The sequence below is a fragment of the Sciurus carolinensis genome, chromosome 4 (assembly GCF_902686445.1).
Source record: "Sciurus carolinensis chromosome 4, mSciCar1.2, whole genome shotgun sequence".
Classification (NCBI taxonomy): domain Eukaryota; kingdom Metazoa; phylum Chordata; class Mammalia; order Rodentia; family Sciuridae; genus Sciurus; species Sciurus carolinensis.
Window position 1 is genome coordinate 103,334,968 of NC_062216.1, and position 16,791 is coordinate 103,351,758.

Here is a 16,791-nt window from a genome sequence, read left to right on the forward strand (position 1 = left end):
TTTGCTGCACTAGCTACATATCCAGCCATATAAGTGGTGGCTGTCATGTGGGCAGCAAAGACAACAGACCCTCTCCATCATTGCAAAAAGTTCTATTGGACAGTGCTGCGGGCTCAGAAACATTGTTCTAACTCAGCATTTTCCAGTATTGAAGGATGCTCTAAATACATTGATTCTGACACAGTAGGTTGAGACTCCATAGTTCCAAGAAGCTCTGGGCAACAGAACTGCCACTGGTCTCAGGACCACTCGCAGAGTACCCAGATTCCAGCTCACAGCTGTTCCTCTCTGCTTTGAACTCCAATTGGAGGTAATACTGCAAGGCCTAATGCCCTCACAGTTGAATGCACATATTTTGTCTTCTTAATTAGATTTTAAGGGGCTGGGGAGATAGCTCAGTCGGTAGAGTGCTTGCCTTATAAGCCCAGGCCCTGGGTTCGATCCCCAGTACCCCCCCCCAAAAAAAAGTTCTTAATTAGATTTTAAGTTCCTTAAGATAGAGCACGTACTACTAGGCAGTAGTTTTCCTGTCATGAAGTGCCCCTTACACGTGGTGCAATTTGCTGCCAAGTGCTGCAGTGTTACACAGATTCCTTTTCTCTCTCTCTTTTTTCTTTCTTTAGACATTAGGTCCTTAACCTAACCACTTATTGCTTTAGCTTTCCCCAAAGTGAGATACTGGCAGCTGTACTATCTCAACTTAAAAGGAACATGGGAATTAATCCTGTTTAATGACTTAAAAATGAATTATATATTTTACGAGAGCATACTTAAAATAATTTAAGAAACAGATGAAAAATGTATATATATGATGTGTATCTGATAGCTGAAGGAATGCTTATGAGTTTCCTGAAGGCATAATTGATCATCAAAGGTCTGTCTTAAAGTTAGAAAATGATTAAAATATTTATAATAATAATAATATAATCAGAAACTTTTTGTCCTTGTGTTCCTGAGACCTTACATTCTGCCTTGAAAATAAAGAGCAACCTTTTTGAATGGGGACAGTTAGCAGCTGTTTTGACAAAAGCAGGCGCCTTCCCTAATTCTTATGACAGCTTTCCATTAGCAATTTCCTATTTTTCTTGAAATCACAGTGATTACTATTTATAATCAGCTATTAATTAAGAACTTTGTAGCTCAGTTTAAGAGGTCAGTCATTTTTGTATTTTAAAAAGTCACATGTTTATGCATTAAGTTAAAAAGAGAGTCCTTTGTGCCTTCTTCAATTTATTCCTTACAAAGCAACAAGAAAAAAATTTTTATTAATGCACAAGACTAGAAGAAATGTCAAGTATGCTGGGGTTCTGGTTTTGATTTTGGACTTCAGAGGAAGTTAAAGAAAACAGTGGAACAGAGCCCTTTAATTACAATCCAATGTCCTAGAGAATATTTGCTATCTCTTCCAGTTGGCAATCTACTCGGGTGAGAGGAAAATCATCTGTGATTGGTACAACATAAAATCATTCCACCTAGTCAAGTTAATCAGGGATTACACTGTATGTACATCATGCACTTCTCTGGTTTTGTTTAAGATCATGTTTGACACATTAAAAGATGGAAATGTTTCAAGAGTTAAATCAATAGTTTTATTTATGCTACAAAACCTAAGCCAATAAACATTTGCACTAAAATTCCTCAAACTCCCACTTCACTTTGGGGAGGACAACTAGATGACAGAATCTTTTTCTTCCCCAGGAAGAGGGTAAACTGCTCTGGCAGAAAGATTGCAGCAGTATAACAGTGAAGCTTGGCTGGAGTTGTATCCTGAAACAAATTCTCCAGCCTCTTCACCATGTTGGCCTTAGGAAGATTAACTATCTCTTAAAGACTCAGTTTTTCCTCTATTCAGTGGGAATTTGAGTAGGGTTGTCAGGACCATTAAATGCAATACTGATCATATGGCACTCAACACAGAAAACAAACATTTAGCATACAGTAAATTTTAAGCAAATGTTAATTACTTTTTTCTTTTCTTTTCTTTTCTTTTTGGTACTGTGGATTGAACCCAGGGGTGCTCTATTTTCCCAGTCTTTTTTATTTTTTTTATATTTTTGAGGCAGGGTCTTGCTAAATTGCTCAGGTTAGCCTGGAACTCATGATCCTCTTGCCTCAGTCTTCTGAGTTGCTGAGATTACAGGTGTGTGCCACCTGGCCCAGTGGTAATTACTTTTATTAGATCTAGGAGATTTATCATGGTTCAGTGGTCATGAAATACTTTCCTTCACCTCCATCAAGACCTTTTCAGACCCCCTACTTTGTGTTTATATTTAGAATCTTTAAGATACATAAAATGTCTACTTTTGTGAAGAATAAGAGAGGTATTTGACTACTTTTCTCAAAAGAGTTATCCCCTGTGTTGGCTTTCTCTCACTATGACAGATAGCTGAGGTAACTAACTTGAGGAAAGAATATCGACACAGTACCAAAAAAGTCCATGTACTGTGTAATTACATATACATTACATATACTGGCAAAGGAGAAAAGCAGATCTTTATAATGGAGAAACCTGAAACTCATCAACATTCAGGTCATCACTTATTTTTTTCCCCTGATGGTGCTGGGGATGGAACTTGGGGCTTGGCACATGCTATGCAGGATTCCAACTACTGGCCCACATTCCCAGCCCTCAGGGGATCACTCTTTTAAGTTCAGTAATAGGGAGTTCTGATATGTTTATTGATGTGAAACAACAGGAAGTATACAACATCACCAATGAAATCCTCTTTCCAAGAACATTTATCCTGACTCTAAGAAACCTTACATAATTTCCAGGAAACAGTGGGCTGTCTTAGTGCATTTGAGTTACTATCACAAAATACCTGAGATTCAGTGACTTATAAGCAATTCCATTTTGAGCTAATTTTTATGTTTGTCATCTATCATCGATACCAATTAAAATTCCTCCGCAACATGCAGAATTTGGGTTGAGAATCTGGTGAGGCAAATTTCCCCCACTTCTGTTTCCATGTTACATTTATTAATTAACTTCAGGCCCACAGTAAAGATGTGCCAAGTACGAGGCTGTGATTCGCCCATAGCAGAGCGGAGGGGTCCATCAGGAAAGAGACGATCAGGATCCACTCTCTACCTACAATGATAGGAACAATGCTAACTACCTGGTAAAACTAGTTATGCTTTCTACAATTTTTATTTTATCAAAGTAATATATATGCACATGTGTTGAAGAGCAAGACAGTACTAAGATTTGTAACAACAACTCAGCTGCCTGCTGCCAGAGGCAACCACTTGTATCTCTTGTACCTAATTCCTTTGATATTTACCTCTTTATTTTTAAATACTATATAAGGACTATATGATTTTAAAATTTGATTATAGATGAGAGGTAGTCATATTTCCTTTTTCTTGCTTTGGAGAAGGTAAAGGGCCACCACACTGAATTTTGACAGCAATTTAGAAGGCCTGTATAAAATACTTATTGAATATCATTGGTGAATGACACAAATATCCAAATGCACAAATCCAGGCTGCATTCTGCAGTTTCTCACAGTGACTATGCACTAAGCAGAATGCAGAAGTACATAATCTCCTACAGTCACAAGATTTAATGAGTTTATTGGACTTGTTTGAATATGTTCTTGGAGAACATTAAAACTCAACATATTAGAATATTTTTAAAGGGAAATTATCTTGAAACTAATTTGAACCACTCAGCAAAAAACATGTCTGTAGCCAAAATAATTTTTTTTTTTCAGAAATTTCCCTCCCTTTTACCCGCCATTCTTTTCTTCTGAATGTTACTGACAACTGAACCCAGAGCCCTACACATGCTAGGCTTGTACTCTACCACTGAGCTATGTATATTCCCCAGCCTCCAAGTAATTCCCTCCTTTTCCTTCTTTCTTTCTTTCTTTTTTTTGAGATGGGGTCTCACTATGCTGCCCACGCTGGTCTCAAACTCCTGGGTTTGTAGCTTAATGCTGCCTTTCTATAATCCAAGCTACTTGGGAGGATGAGGTGGGAGGATGGCAAGTTTGAGGTCAGTCTGGGTAACTTATGGAGACTCTGTCTCAAAAAAATGAAATAAAATTAAAAAACCTCCTGGGCTCAAGCAATCCTCCTGCCTCAGCCTACTGAGTAGTAATGACTATAGGCACAAAATACCGTGACTAACTCCCAAGTAATTTCTTAATCAGCAACAGAGAAAAGAATCTACGTGCAAGAAAATAATCTTTTATTAACAGTGACGAGCAAACATGCCTGAAAATAATGGGAGACCTTTCCTGGAATCACGCAGGCTCAGAATTTGGCCCTTTGCCTTGTAGAATTTCAAAGTTTGATGTTAAGCCAAACAAAGAAAAGTATAAATTATGAATACACTGAAAATACTCCCACCTCATTAATATGTCTCAAAACACATTGTTTAAGGTTGAAGTTGATTAAATCACAGTATATATAAATTTGAGACAGTATATAGAAATCAATCACAGACAAAATTGTTAAAACAAGACAAACTGAGAATAGTGGACATAAATAAAAATTAAATGAAAACAGATTCATGCCATGGAAGGAACTTTTCACCTGACTTGATGCTGACTCTCTACTCTCTGGTTTTGGGGAATATTTGAGGCAAACTGATGAAAGAACTAAGTGTTCTCAACTTGGAATGGTTTAAAGGGGTGAATCTTCCATTTAGAACTCAAGAGGTTCTCAAGCTGCCTCCCTTGCCATGAACCTCTTCACTGTACTGGCTGAGTCAGCTCGTTTTGTATACTTTCCAAGAACGTCATTTCTGTTTTGTCGTTGTCTGTCTTTGGGCCTTTCACTTTCATTGCATTTCAACTATTTTGCAAGAAAAACAAAGAAAGAGAAATTCAAACCAGGCATTTTGATGACCTGTTAATAGTTCTGACAAAATAAAGCCAATTTTTTTTTTTTCATTTTGTTTTGAATTGGCTCCAAGTTCCAAGTATTCATGTATGCTCACCACCAAAGGAACCATTAGCAGAGCTGTGAAGTTACATTCTGCAATTAGAATAATTTCTACCCCTGCAATGCTATTTCTATGATACCTCTAGCTCCAGCATAATCTTAGGATGGAAGGGCCTTAGAAATGAGCTACATCCAACTTCTACCGAAGGCCTCTCCCCCACAAGTGTTAGTAAAAGGAAGTTGTGTGTGGTAGGAGGAAATGGGTTTGGGAGTCAGATAGACCAAATAACCTTGTATGTTAAAATTTGGTTAATCATTTGTAAATGAGGCTAACAACAGATATTCCTAAGGTGTACAGGCAGGTTTTGTGAAATAACAGATGGACAAGAGCCAACTGCACAATGCAATGGATAAGACTTGGGATTTGGGCTGGGTGTGGTGGTGCACACTTGTAATCCAAGCGGCTCCGGAAGTTGAGGCAGGAGGATCATGGGTTCAAAGTCAACCTCAGCAAAAGCGAGGTGCTAAGCAACTCAGTGAGATCCTGTCCCTAAATAAAATACAAAATAGGGCTGGGGATGTGGCTCAGTGGTCAAGTGCCCCTGAGTTCAATCCCTGGTTATCAACCCCTGAGCCCCGCCCCACCCCAAACCAAAAAAAAAAAAAAAAAAAAAAAGACTTAGGATTTGGAGTTGGAGCCAAACCTAGGTAGGCTCACATCCCAGTTTCATATCTTCACATCTGTATGTCTCTGGACAGGTTACTTCTCTTCTACATGGTCCAGTTTTCCCATCTGCAACATAGAGGAAATAATACACCTAATCCATGATGTTATTTTACTTTTAATATTTTTACTTTTTGGCAGTACTGGGGATTGAACCCTGGGACTCATATGTGCTAGGCAAACATTCTACCACTGAATCTGGGGACTGAACTCAGGGGTACGCTGTCACTGAGCTACATCTCCAGCCTTTTTATTTTTTGTTTTAAGACAAGGTCTCATTAAGTTGCCCAGGCTGGCTTCAAACTTGCCATCCTCCTGCCTCAGCCTCCTGAGTGTGCCACTGCACTTGGTTGTCTGCTAGTATATTTAAAGGTAGACTGGATAAGATATAGTGTCTTCAAATAATATGAGTTTTTATCATTAGGCCAATTCAGATTAAAAGGTAGAAAATGAATAAACCTACTTCCAAAATTCTCAGGTTAACAATATTATATACATAATTAAGGCAGTTACATATTTATAACTGAATGTTTAGGAGAGAACAATCAAGGTTATACATTTATAGTATATGGAAAAGAAAAAAATAATTCCCCTACTATGTTAACACCCACACCTAAAACTGTTATGTGCTTCCTATGCATTAAGCAATATAGAAGACAGAGTGGAAGACCCAGAGGATGATATAGGGCCCCTCATGAGAAGATTCAATCTAGGGCTGGAGATATAGCTCAGTTGGTAGAGTGCTTGCCTTGCAAGCACAAGGCCCTGGGTTCAATCCCCAGCACCTCAAAAAAAAAAAAAAAAAAAAGATTCAATCTAGAAGGAGTGTCAGGCATAAAACAAGGTAGTAAATACCAAGGGGCAAATAAAAGATGCAAAATAATAAATACCACTGGAGTTTTGAGGAATGTGGATTGGCTCTCCCCCTTTCAAGAGGTATGGTCAAAGTAGAAGGGGGCAAGAATTTGAGTTGTGCCTTAAAGGTCCAGGTTTGGAGAAGAGATAAGCAAAATGGAAGCCATCATTCCAGATGGGAAGAATGTGCTGTCCTGGCCCCGCCCCACCTCCTATTTATACTAATGGTAAAGATGCAAACCTGAGACTCTGAGGGCTGTGATTTGCTTTAAGAAGTGTGAGGTGGATGGGTCCCAGCTTTCTAAATACAGGTGGCCTCTGCCCACGGAAAGTGAGAACAAAAGCATTGGGGGTAGGCACTTGCACTCATCCTAGAGGTTCAGGTTTTCCAGGTACACATGGTAGCAAGCAGCAGAAGTTGGTTAGGGGAAGAACATACATCAAACAAACTCCAACAGAATCCACACTGAAAGGGGTTTGGGTAAGTGCAAAATAAAAAGTTAAACATGAGGGGAAAAAGATTGAAACTTGTTAAGCTTATCTTGACATAGTCTCATGAATCATATGCAGAGTTCTCAGTTTAGGAATTATTGTGACTACAAGCCACATCTTTCCTTTACTCCCCCAGGTCCTTGTAACCCCCGGGTGCCCATCCCCACCACATAAGGAAGGAAGGATATAGCCACCTGAGTGATGCAAAGTCACCATTTCCTTCCTCCCTCACATTCCCTATCTCTAGAGTGCACAAACCCCCTCCCCATTGTCTTTTTTTTGGTATCAGGGATTGAACCCAGGAGCGCTTACCTATTAAACCACATACCCAGCTCTTTTTCATTTTATTTAGAGACAGGGTCTTACCAAGTTGTTTAGGACCTTGCTAAGTTGCTGAGGCTGGTTTGAAACTTGTGATCCTCCTGCCTCAGCCTCCCAAGCTGCTGAGATTACAGGCATGTGCCACCCTGCCTGGTCCATAGAAACCTGTGAGGGCCTGTAGACCTTCCCAGCTTCTGGGATAGATTGCTCACTCATCTCCCAGTCTGGTCTCGCCTCCTCTAATTTCTCCATTCTCCAGACTGCTGCCACAAAGAGTATCCCTACAGGATAAAATCTTAACTCCGGTCAGCAAGCCATCAAAGGTATCATTATCTGGCCCCAGCCAACCAGTCTCATCTGAGCTTCCAACACTCTTCCCTTGAAATTTGCATCCTGGCAACATCTAATTACCCAAGAGGTCCTTGAGCCTCCTGCTTGGGGGCCTCCCTGTCATGCTGACAACCTGGAAGCATCTACTCATCCTTCTAGCCAAGCTCACAGAGTATCTTTGCTCTGATGCTTTCTCGACACCTTCCTGTGTGCTGAGATGCTCCCCTGTCTGTGGGCCACGTAGTATTGGGATTGTTTAGTGCTTGATTTTGTGCCCACTCTGTAGGTGCATGAAAATCAGGGACAAAATCCTTTCTTCTTTTGCCTTCCACCTTGGCACACAGTAGCCCACCCAACAAAAATTTATGTTAAACTTTGAAATGAAGATGTAAGGAAGCAATATCATTTAGTTAAAGCCAATAGGCTTGAAGAAATCCACTGCAAACATTAGTTTATTTAAAGCAGGGGTGAGGAAATTTGAATGGGGATATCATTCCCCAATCATCAGATTGTCATTTCTTTGAACCCACTGAAATATCTCACATAGGTTGTGCCATAGGTCAAAGAAGCAAAGGGATATTTATTAAAATAAAAGAAACACCCCCAGCAATCCTCATTGAACTTACAGTTTTGGAACTCTTTTCAGTTGATATTTAAATTTAGCTAGAATATTTCCACATCCCCCACACTATCAAAACAACAAAGAACATCTCATAAACTTAGAACCAGCCAGCAATAGGGATTTAGCACCAACTTAGCTTTGAGAACTCTCAAAATGCTTTCATTGCCATGTAGAAAGTGGGAGATATTGTGAAATTGTCAAGAGGGTTTCTCTTTTTGGCATCCCTTGAGAAGGAGGGTGACATGCAGATTCATGCCTGAAGTAGCAGCTGAACTCTAAACTCCTCAGGTTTCGAGTATTCGATTAATTGCAATCATTTACTTTCCTTGGGAATTAATAGAAACCATCTGCTTAATGATAAAGCTGAGCTCTGCAATTATTTGAGGAAAAATGTGCCACAGTCAGCATTAAAAAAAGCCTTCTTGAGGAAGCCTGCTAGACATATGTATTTTTTATAATTAAATCCAATCACATTCATTAATTTAAAAATGCTGTTGTGATCAGCTGCCTCAATTTTTTAAAAAATTTATCAGCACCACCCTTGTTAATATGCACCTATGCAACCTTCAATTTTAAACTTGCAGTAGGTTAAATAACTATAATTGTACAGATGGTTGCCATCACACACCAGAATGTTGAGGCGATCATGAGAAAAAATAAAGATGGAAAAATAAATGTCTACTGTGCACGACAGATCTGTCTTCTGGGTCTTGTACCTATGTGTAGCAGAATTATTTTCCTTCCCTGGCAAACAGGAAGCTGTTTGTAAGCCCTCCAAACAAACTTCCTTTGAACTGGTCATCTCTCAAGCTCCTGGCAATGCTGACTGACCGCAGTTTGCTAGCATATGTGGAGGGTCCTAGGAAAACAGGCAGCTTTTGTCACATGGCAGCCTGCAGAACCAGGAGCGCCAACAGCCTCTCCTCTGATGGCTGTAAATATTGATCCACCTGTAAAGAATAAGGGTGCTGTTTCCATATGATGGTAAATAGATAGAGGAGGAGGAGGGAGGTGGAAAGAGACTTACGTGAGAGCCAAGGGCTTGAAGCTTCTGCTTCTCTCTGTGTGGCCCGGGGGGAGGAGGAGATGTTTATTTGCATATCATCCCTTCTCAAAAGAAGCTGGTGAATTGTCTGCTTTTGAACTGGTCCAGTGCTAGAGCCCGGTTAATTTCAAAAGCAGAGACCATGTAGCTACTAACCAACTAGAGAAGGATTTTAAATATTTCAAGTCCGTTGATAAGAAGCAGATGATCCACACCACCCAGTCCATGAAATAAAAACAAGAAACAAAAAAAAGCCCCCAAAGAACCAATCAATCCCCTCCCCTCCAAAACAAACAAACAAACAAAAAACAAAAACAAAAAACAAAACCCTTGCTCTATATCTATGTCTAATCAAGTCTATAGTCCTTAACCTACAGCAAGGGGGGGTTAAGAAGATGGATTGTGTAAAGTATGACTGAAGTTGACTGAGATCTCTACTTACCACTCACTACCTGTAAATATCCAAGAAAGTGACTTAATGCCATTATATGTTATTTTCCATTACTGTAAAATGGGGAAAATAATAGCATTCACCATGGAGGGTTGTAGGAATTGAATAATGTATGAAAAATGCTTAATCCAGAGCCTGGATCAGAGTAAGTGCTCAATAAAAGTGAGCTGTATTTATTTTATTCTTACTATCCTTGTGGCCAAAGTCCTAGTATGAACTAGCAAGAAATGTCAGGAATCACCGATGCACGTCTCCACCCTTGAAGGCACCTTTTTCTCCTTTTGAAAGGGACTTAAGGAAGGAAGCCAAAAGAGCTAGGCTCAGGCAGCTGTGAGCAGAAGGAGCAAGCAGCACTTGTACTAGGAATGCACATAAAGACCCAGTGTTAGCCAGGCATGGTGGTGCACACCTATAATCCCAGCGACTTGGGAGGCTAAGACAAGAGGATCACAAGTTCCAGGCCAGTCTGGGAAACTCAACCCTGTCTCAAAATGAAAAATAGGGCTGGGGAGATAGCTCAGTTGGTAGAGTGCTTGCCTCGTAAGCACAAGGCCCTGGGTTCGATCCCCAGTACCCCCCCCCAAAAAAAATAAATAAAAAAATAAAAATAAAAAGGACTGGGAAAGTAGCTCTGTAGTGGAGTAAAACTGGGTTCAATTCCTAGTAACCCCTGCCCCCAAAAAGACTGTTTTAAGCTTGTATAAACACAATTTTCTGGAAAACAAGTAAGTCTACCATATGTATTATATTCTTGAAAAGCAAGTGGGATACAGAGCCAGAGGGATCTGAAGCATCTCCCCAGTTCCATTATTACTAGTTAGTTCACCTTGGGTAAATTACTTAACATGAGCTTCAGTTTCCTCATCTGTAAAATACAGATAATATCAGGAAACCTGAATGCGATGGAGTGAGGGGACCACAGAACAGCAGTTAAGAAAATGGTTGACAGGTCAGAGTGTCTGGGTTCAAGCTTGGCTCTGCCAATTTATTCCAGTTGCCCTGGAGGAAGTTTCTACCTCTACTTCCTCCTCTAAAAAAATGGGGATAATGAAGCCCCACCAAGTCATGATGATCATTACATAGCTGTTACTATAAAGGGTCTTATGACTAAATTCATTTTGCTTATTGTGAAAGTGAAAAAAGATAAGGCACATGTCTTGTGTATAACTAAGTGCCTGATGCAGTAGACATCATTCTTACTATAAAGGAATCAGAGAAAAATGAGTGAGCAAAAAAGGCCAAACAGAAAAATAACCCATAATTTCAAAGTGGAAACTTTTAGAATTAAGTAAAAGTCTATAACAATGACCAAAATGGTAGTTGGGAGAGATTCTATTTCCAAGAGAACTATGGAAGTTTCCCCAATTATCTTTTAAAAAGGCGAGTGGAACAGGGTGCTTTGTGTTCCAAAGATGGGAGATGACTTCAGGTTTTTTCTTTTCTGACTCCTTAACAGTTAAATTACTCAACAGAGAACTAGAAATCTATAGAAAGCGGAACCATCATACCAGATGAGGCAAATTCCTATTAGAGAAGGAGGCATTTCAAAATTAAAAAAACTTACAGTCAAACCCAAGAGAATAAAGGGAGTGAATTTGTTAAAGCCAGCAAAGCCTACCGGTGGTGGAGGTTGTAAAACAGAACTCTTCCACTGAAACATGGACCCAGGTTACCCTTCACAACTCTTTCCCCGAGGCCCTCAGCAATACTAGGAAAACTCATCCACTTTGAATAAAACAAACTGAACTTCAAACTCTTTTTTTTTTTGTCCCTTATGCATAGTAGCTTTGTAGGTAGTAAGATGTGGTACTTAGACAGGACAGTCCATTTAAAAGTGTTGCTTTGGGTTTTTAGTTCTAAAAAAAGTCTTCAATCTTCTTCAGAATATGTGTATTCCAGAATAAAAAGGAAAATGGAATTGACTTAGTCCAACTACTTTTTAAAAAAATGTCTTTTTTATTTGCAGACAGACCCAATACCTTTATTTTATTTATTTTTATGTGGTGCTGAGGGTTGAACCCAGTGCCTCACACGTGTTAGGCAAGTGCTCTACTACTGAGCCACAAACCCAGTCCTACTTCTTTATCATTAAATAATATTATCATGTTTATACATGTGGAAAACAATAATCTTCATATAGGAGTAAAAAATCAGTTTAGCAATGTTTCTTCTCCTTGTTTTTCTTTTCCCACCTTTAAAATTGAAAATCTTTCACGACATACCTGAGTACTACATAAACGGAATTAATAATTTTTTTCTTATAAGGTAACATAAAGATCACTGTTCTAATGCTTTGTCAAATTTCAGGAGACACAAGAGCTCAGAATTGGAAAGTTTTTCATTATGGCTTTTCATGGCTTAACACAATTCTGAAACCAAATAAGAGGATATTTGTAAGCTATCATTCATTCTAAATATTTTTAAAATAAGAAATAAAAGCAGCAACAAGGAACAGTCTAAAAGCCATCCCTCTAGATTCCTTGTGGAATGACCATTATTTCTGAATAACATTTTCTTTATGTGCTACTTTGTTGCTTAGCATTAGCAATAACCTCAGTCCTAACCCCAGTGCACATAAACCTTCCATTATTCTAAGAACCCAGAGAAGAAAAAGAATTACACCTTTCACTATTTAATCACCAAATTTGATTTTCTTTACAAATAGCCTGGGGTTAGGTCTGTAATATTATGCATCTCTTAATTCTACTTTGAAGGTAAACAAACATTTACCTTGCCACTCAGTCAGCTGAATACAATCCATATTCTTTTTTGAGATTCGGGCATAAAGCCCTATTGATTATGTTTAAGTGGCCACTTACAACGTTGCCTTAAGCAATTGCTTTTTGAATTCATTGCATAAGATTTTCTAGTCTCATTTCTAGATAGAGGAAAAAGTTACAGATCTCACCCCGACTCCTTGATTGAAGGGTTTCAATGTCTTCACAGGGCTCAGGAGGAAGCCTCAAACACTTGTGAGGCCAGCAAGAGGCTGGGAGACCTGGCTCCTTCCTTCTGTGGAGGACATCACAGGAATGCTTGACTTTTTGCTCTTTTTCTTTTTGGTACTGGGGATTTAATCCAGGGCACTTGATCACTGAGCTACATCCCAAGCCTATTTTTAAATTTTGAGACAGGGTCTCACTAAGTTGCTTAGGGCCTTGCGAAGTTGCTAAGGCTGTCCTCCTGCCTCAGCCTCTCTAGTCAGTGGGATTACAGGTGTGTGCCACAATGCCTGGCAATTTTTGCTCTAATAGCAATGGTCCCCACAGCCACCACAACAATTAACTAATATGTAAACAAGGTCCAAGCAATGAATAGCAGCTCATTTGATCCTCATAAACACCTTCTAAGGAAGGTACTGTTGTTATCCTCACTGTAGAGGTTCCACGACCTGCCTGAGATCATCTAGTTCATGGGTGTCCAGTGCCATAGCCAGGATTAAAACACAGGTCATCTGGTTGCAGGACTGTGCTCTTGCATCTTGGTCAGGACCAAGTCAAGATATAGACTAAATCCTTGACTTACTTTTCTTTCCTACCTTCCTTCTTTTTATTGGTACATAATAATAATATAGAACAGTGGAATTTGTTGTTTCATATTCATACATGTACATAACAGTTTGGTCAATTTAATTCCCAGTACCTCCCCTTTGATCCTTGATTTAATTTTCCAATATATATAACTGCATTATCATCTTTGAAGGAGAATTAAAATGGATAATGCAGAAGTTTGGGGTTTGCAAACTTGAATGTACAAGTATCTTTTTTTATTCAATGAATATTCCTGAGCACCTGTGTTGTGTCAGACACCCAGGCTAGAATGAGATACTGCCCTGCCCTCAGAAAGCTTATAGTAGCTGTAGGTCACAGACCAAGGAACAGACTATTAAATTCTTGCAGAGTGATGACTTTTGGGTGTTACTCAGTGACAGGAAGATATGCACTGGGCTAACCCTTGCAGAGGGGCTGAATGTTTTTTAAGTCATGTAACTTTATTCAATACATACACATTATGTATCAACCTTCCAGGGACAGGCCTGGGAATAGAGTCTGGATCCAGGAATAACTCCAAAAGTGCTGGTTAAATGGATGAAAGAAGGGCAAAGTGAAGCAAGCAAATTATAACTGGCTGCATCATTTGGGAAAATGCATTTTAAATTCTAAATAGCTTGCAACCTCAAGTCGTTTAGTTCTTTTTTTTTTTTTTTTTTTTTTGGTGCTGGGGATTGAACCCAGGCCCTTGTGCTTACAAGGCAAGCACTCTACTGACTGAGCTATCTCCCCAGCCCCCGTTTAGTTCTTTTCCATGTACTAGAGCAGCAGATCATCTCTATTCTGTACCTCTCTCCCCAATATAAGCTTCCCTTAAAATGGGGAGATCAATAATCAAAAGAGCAAATAGAATTCCAGATCGTATACCTCCCATTCATGTACCAGCCTGTTCTCTTTTCTGAAAATGGTCTATTTTTAAAGATGCCCTTTTAAAAAGTTGCACTGAGTCAGAAGAACTAGATCTATTTTTCTTTTTATGTCATGCACAATTCAGGAAACTTTTGAGTTACTACAATTCCAAGGTTTCTGAGGGAGTCATCTTGTTTTTATAAAATAGGCAAATCAAAATTTTAGGTTTCATGACTGTTTTATGTAACCATGTAAAGTTTTTCTATATATACATATAAAAGTTCCTCAAACACAAGCTAAGCTACTCATTCCAAAACATCACAATTTTTTTTTTCAATCAAAAAGTGAACAGCTTTGACATTCTAAAACAAGAAGCTGTCACTTTCAGAGTTTGATTAGACTATTCTAATAGCAGGCTGGAGTCATTAAAATTGGCTTTTCAAGAGACACTTCACATCCTTAGTAATTGGCGTGTTGCAGTGATGACAGTCTTTAAATCAGGCTTACAAGTCAGATAATGTCTAAAAGCCTGGATAAAAGCGTCACATACAAACCATCTATTAGAAATGTGTTTCTTCACAATCAAATAAAGCTAACTTGCATAAATAAAATGTAATAGTTACACCTTAGATTAATACATATATCATCTTTGGTGAGAACTGTCCAAAGAAATTCTGTGAAATATTTATGTTACCTTAATTCAAAAGTAATATGCAAAAAGCATTTCATAATTATTCTTTTTGTCCATTATTACCAGTAAGGGGGGAAAAGGGAGGGAATGACCAATAATTTGTTAATGGTTTGGCAGAGAAATGCCAGGTTAATTAAAACAAAACAACAACAAAAAAGGCACAATGTTTCCTAAGATTTACTACCATTTTATTGAAGGGCAAACTTTCTTTAAAATTCCAGATGTGAAACTGCCTTAGGAAAATTCCGATGCTGTTGTGGAAAATGCAGTGAAGGTCTCCAACAGGACGCTGCTTGTCTGGGTCCCTGGCTGCTTTACCCTAGGCCAGCAGATGCCAGCCATGAGTAGGCGCTGGACCACAGGCTCACTGGGACGAGTTCGCCATTGCCTTTGGGTTACTAAACTACAAAGCAATACTGTTTTAAAAGTCTTCTTATAGAAAGTAATAAAGTGCTCTTTCTTGGCTCTTTATGGCCTTATTTTCTTTTAAAGAACTTCATTTTCCTGTGAAGAAGTTAGAGCCGAAATACATGGTTGATAACAGTATAAATGTCAGCCAATGGGTGCTACACTGAGAAAGCAAAAGACGCAGTTGAAAGGGTAAGTATATTGATAGGAATTTTCCTTACTCGGTCAAGTAGCTAACAAGCAAGAGATTACAATAAAGAACAAACAACTCCTGACATTTGACCAGGTGACCCAAATTGCATAATTCATTGTATAAATTTTTCATTTGCAGGGAGTCTTAACTTTTAGGGTACAGTTTTGAGTGTGAATTTCTATAGAGAATTAGGAAGCTGGGAGCACTGAAGAGTCTGAAAAAAGAAGCATTCCTATTTCCGAAAAGAAAACCAAAGATCAGTGGGCTCAGGCCTCTGTGAAGGGCAAGACATGCATCAAAATTCCCATAAAGTCATACTTTCTTCCTTGATCACTGTCGTCATATCTCTTTCCAAGCTGTTTCCTGGTACTTTTAGAATAAAAACATTAACTATGTAATGATATAATGCTATAATGCTATAAGCCATTAGGGCTGTCAGAGAAATTAAATTTGGAAATTATTTTGATGTAAAGATGCTTAACTGTATCATCCTAATTAACATGTACCAAAAGAAAACCTACTCAAAATTTTCCATGCTAAGGGAAACCTCCTGGTCTTTCACTTAAATACAGGCAACTAACCTAACTCTTATCTCTGGTACTAATTCCACCTGATTGGATTGATAAGCACATCTTTATCAAGTTCCCATGGGGGAGCTAGGGACAGTAAATTCTAGGTGTGAAGTATGAAGCCTGTGCCGAAGGGTTTTTTGCAATACACAAACCATAGGCAAATAAAACAGTTCTATCCATGATCTCTAAGCATTTCACAAAATGGATGTGCTAAGCAATAGTTCTCAATATAATGGACATGAAAGAAACAGGGTCCAGTTCTTCAAACTTAGTGTGAAGAATTCAAGTTTCAGATACTACAGATAAATGGGAAATCTGTCAACTTTTAGGTATTTGTAAACTTTTAAATCTGTATTCCAACTTCTACTCCTTCTGTGGGACCTTTTGGAACTATTTGTTGGATAGGGTGGAAACAAGGTCAGATTAAAAGGGAGAGAGACAGAAAATATGACCCATTTTCCATCAAAGACTAGTAGTTACTATTTCCACATTTTATTCTAGATTACACTGTTAGTTACTTCTGTGCATTTTCATGGCTGAATTCAGTATTCTTAAATCTGTGCAGTTATCTCACATAAGGCCACCATTACGTGCAAGGAAGGGCGGGTAAGTACATATGTGTATATCTGATTCTATAAAATATTCCCCCTAACCTTGGTAGGTCAAAAGGCCCATCTTCATGCAAAAACACACATGTTCTTTTGGGAGTTCTGATAACTAGTAATAATATTGCTCACCAAGTTAGCAATATTAACTAACCTTGGTTAGCAATATAAAAAAATATTAATAGAATT

General features: G+C 38.7%; 1 protein-coding gene and 1 non-coding gene across 2 annotated transcripts in view; one reads left to right on the forward strand and one right to left on the reverse strand.

Moving 5' to 3' along the window:
* Prickle1 (prickle planar cell polarity protein 1) overlaps window positions 1-16,791 on the reverse strand; it is a 106,038-nt gene that overhangs the window by 63,864 nt on the left and 25,383 nt on the right. The gene's annotated exons all lie outside the window — the stretch shown is intronic.
* Window positions 10,240-10,313, forward strand: Trnat-cgu (transfer RNA threonine (anticodon CGU)). Its single transcript has one exon. It is a non-coding gene; the product is annotated as a tRNA-Thr (tRNA).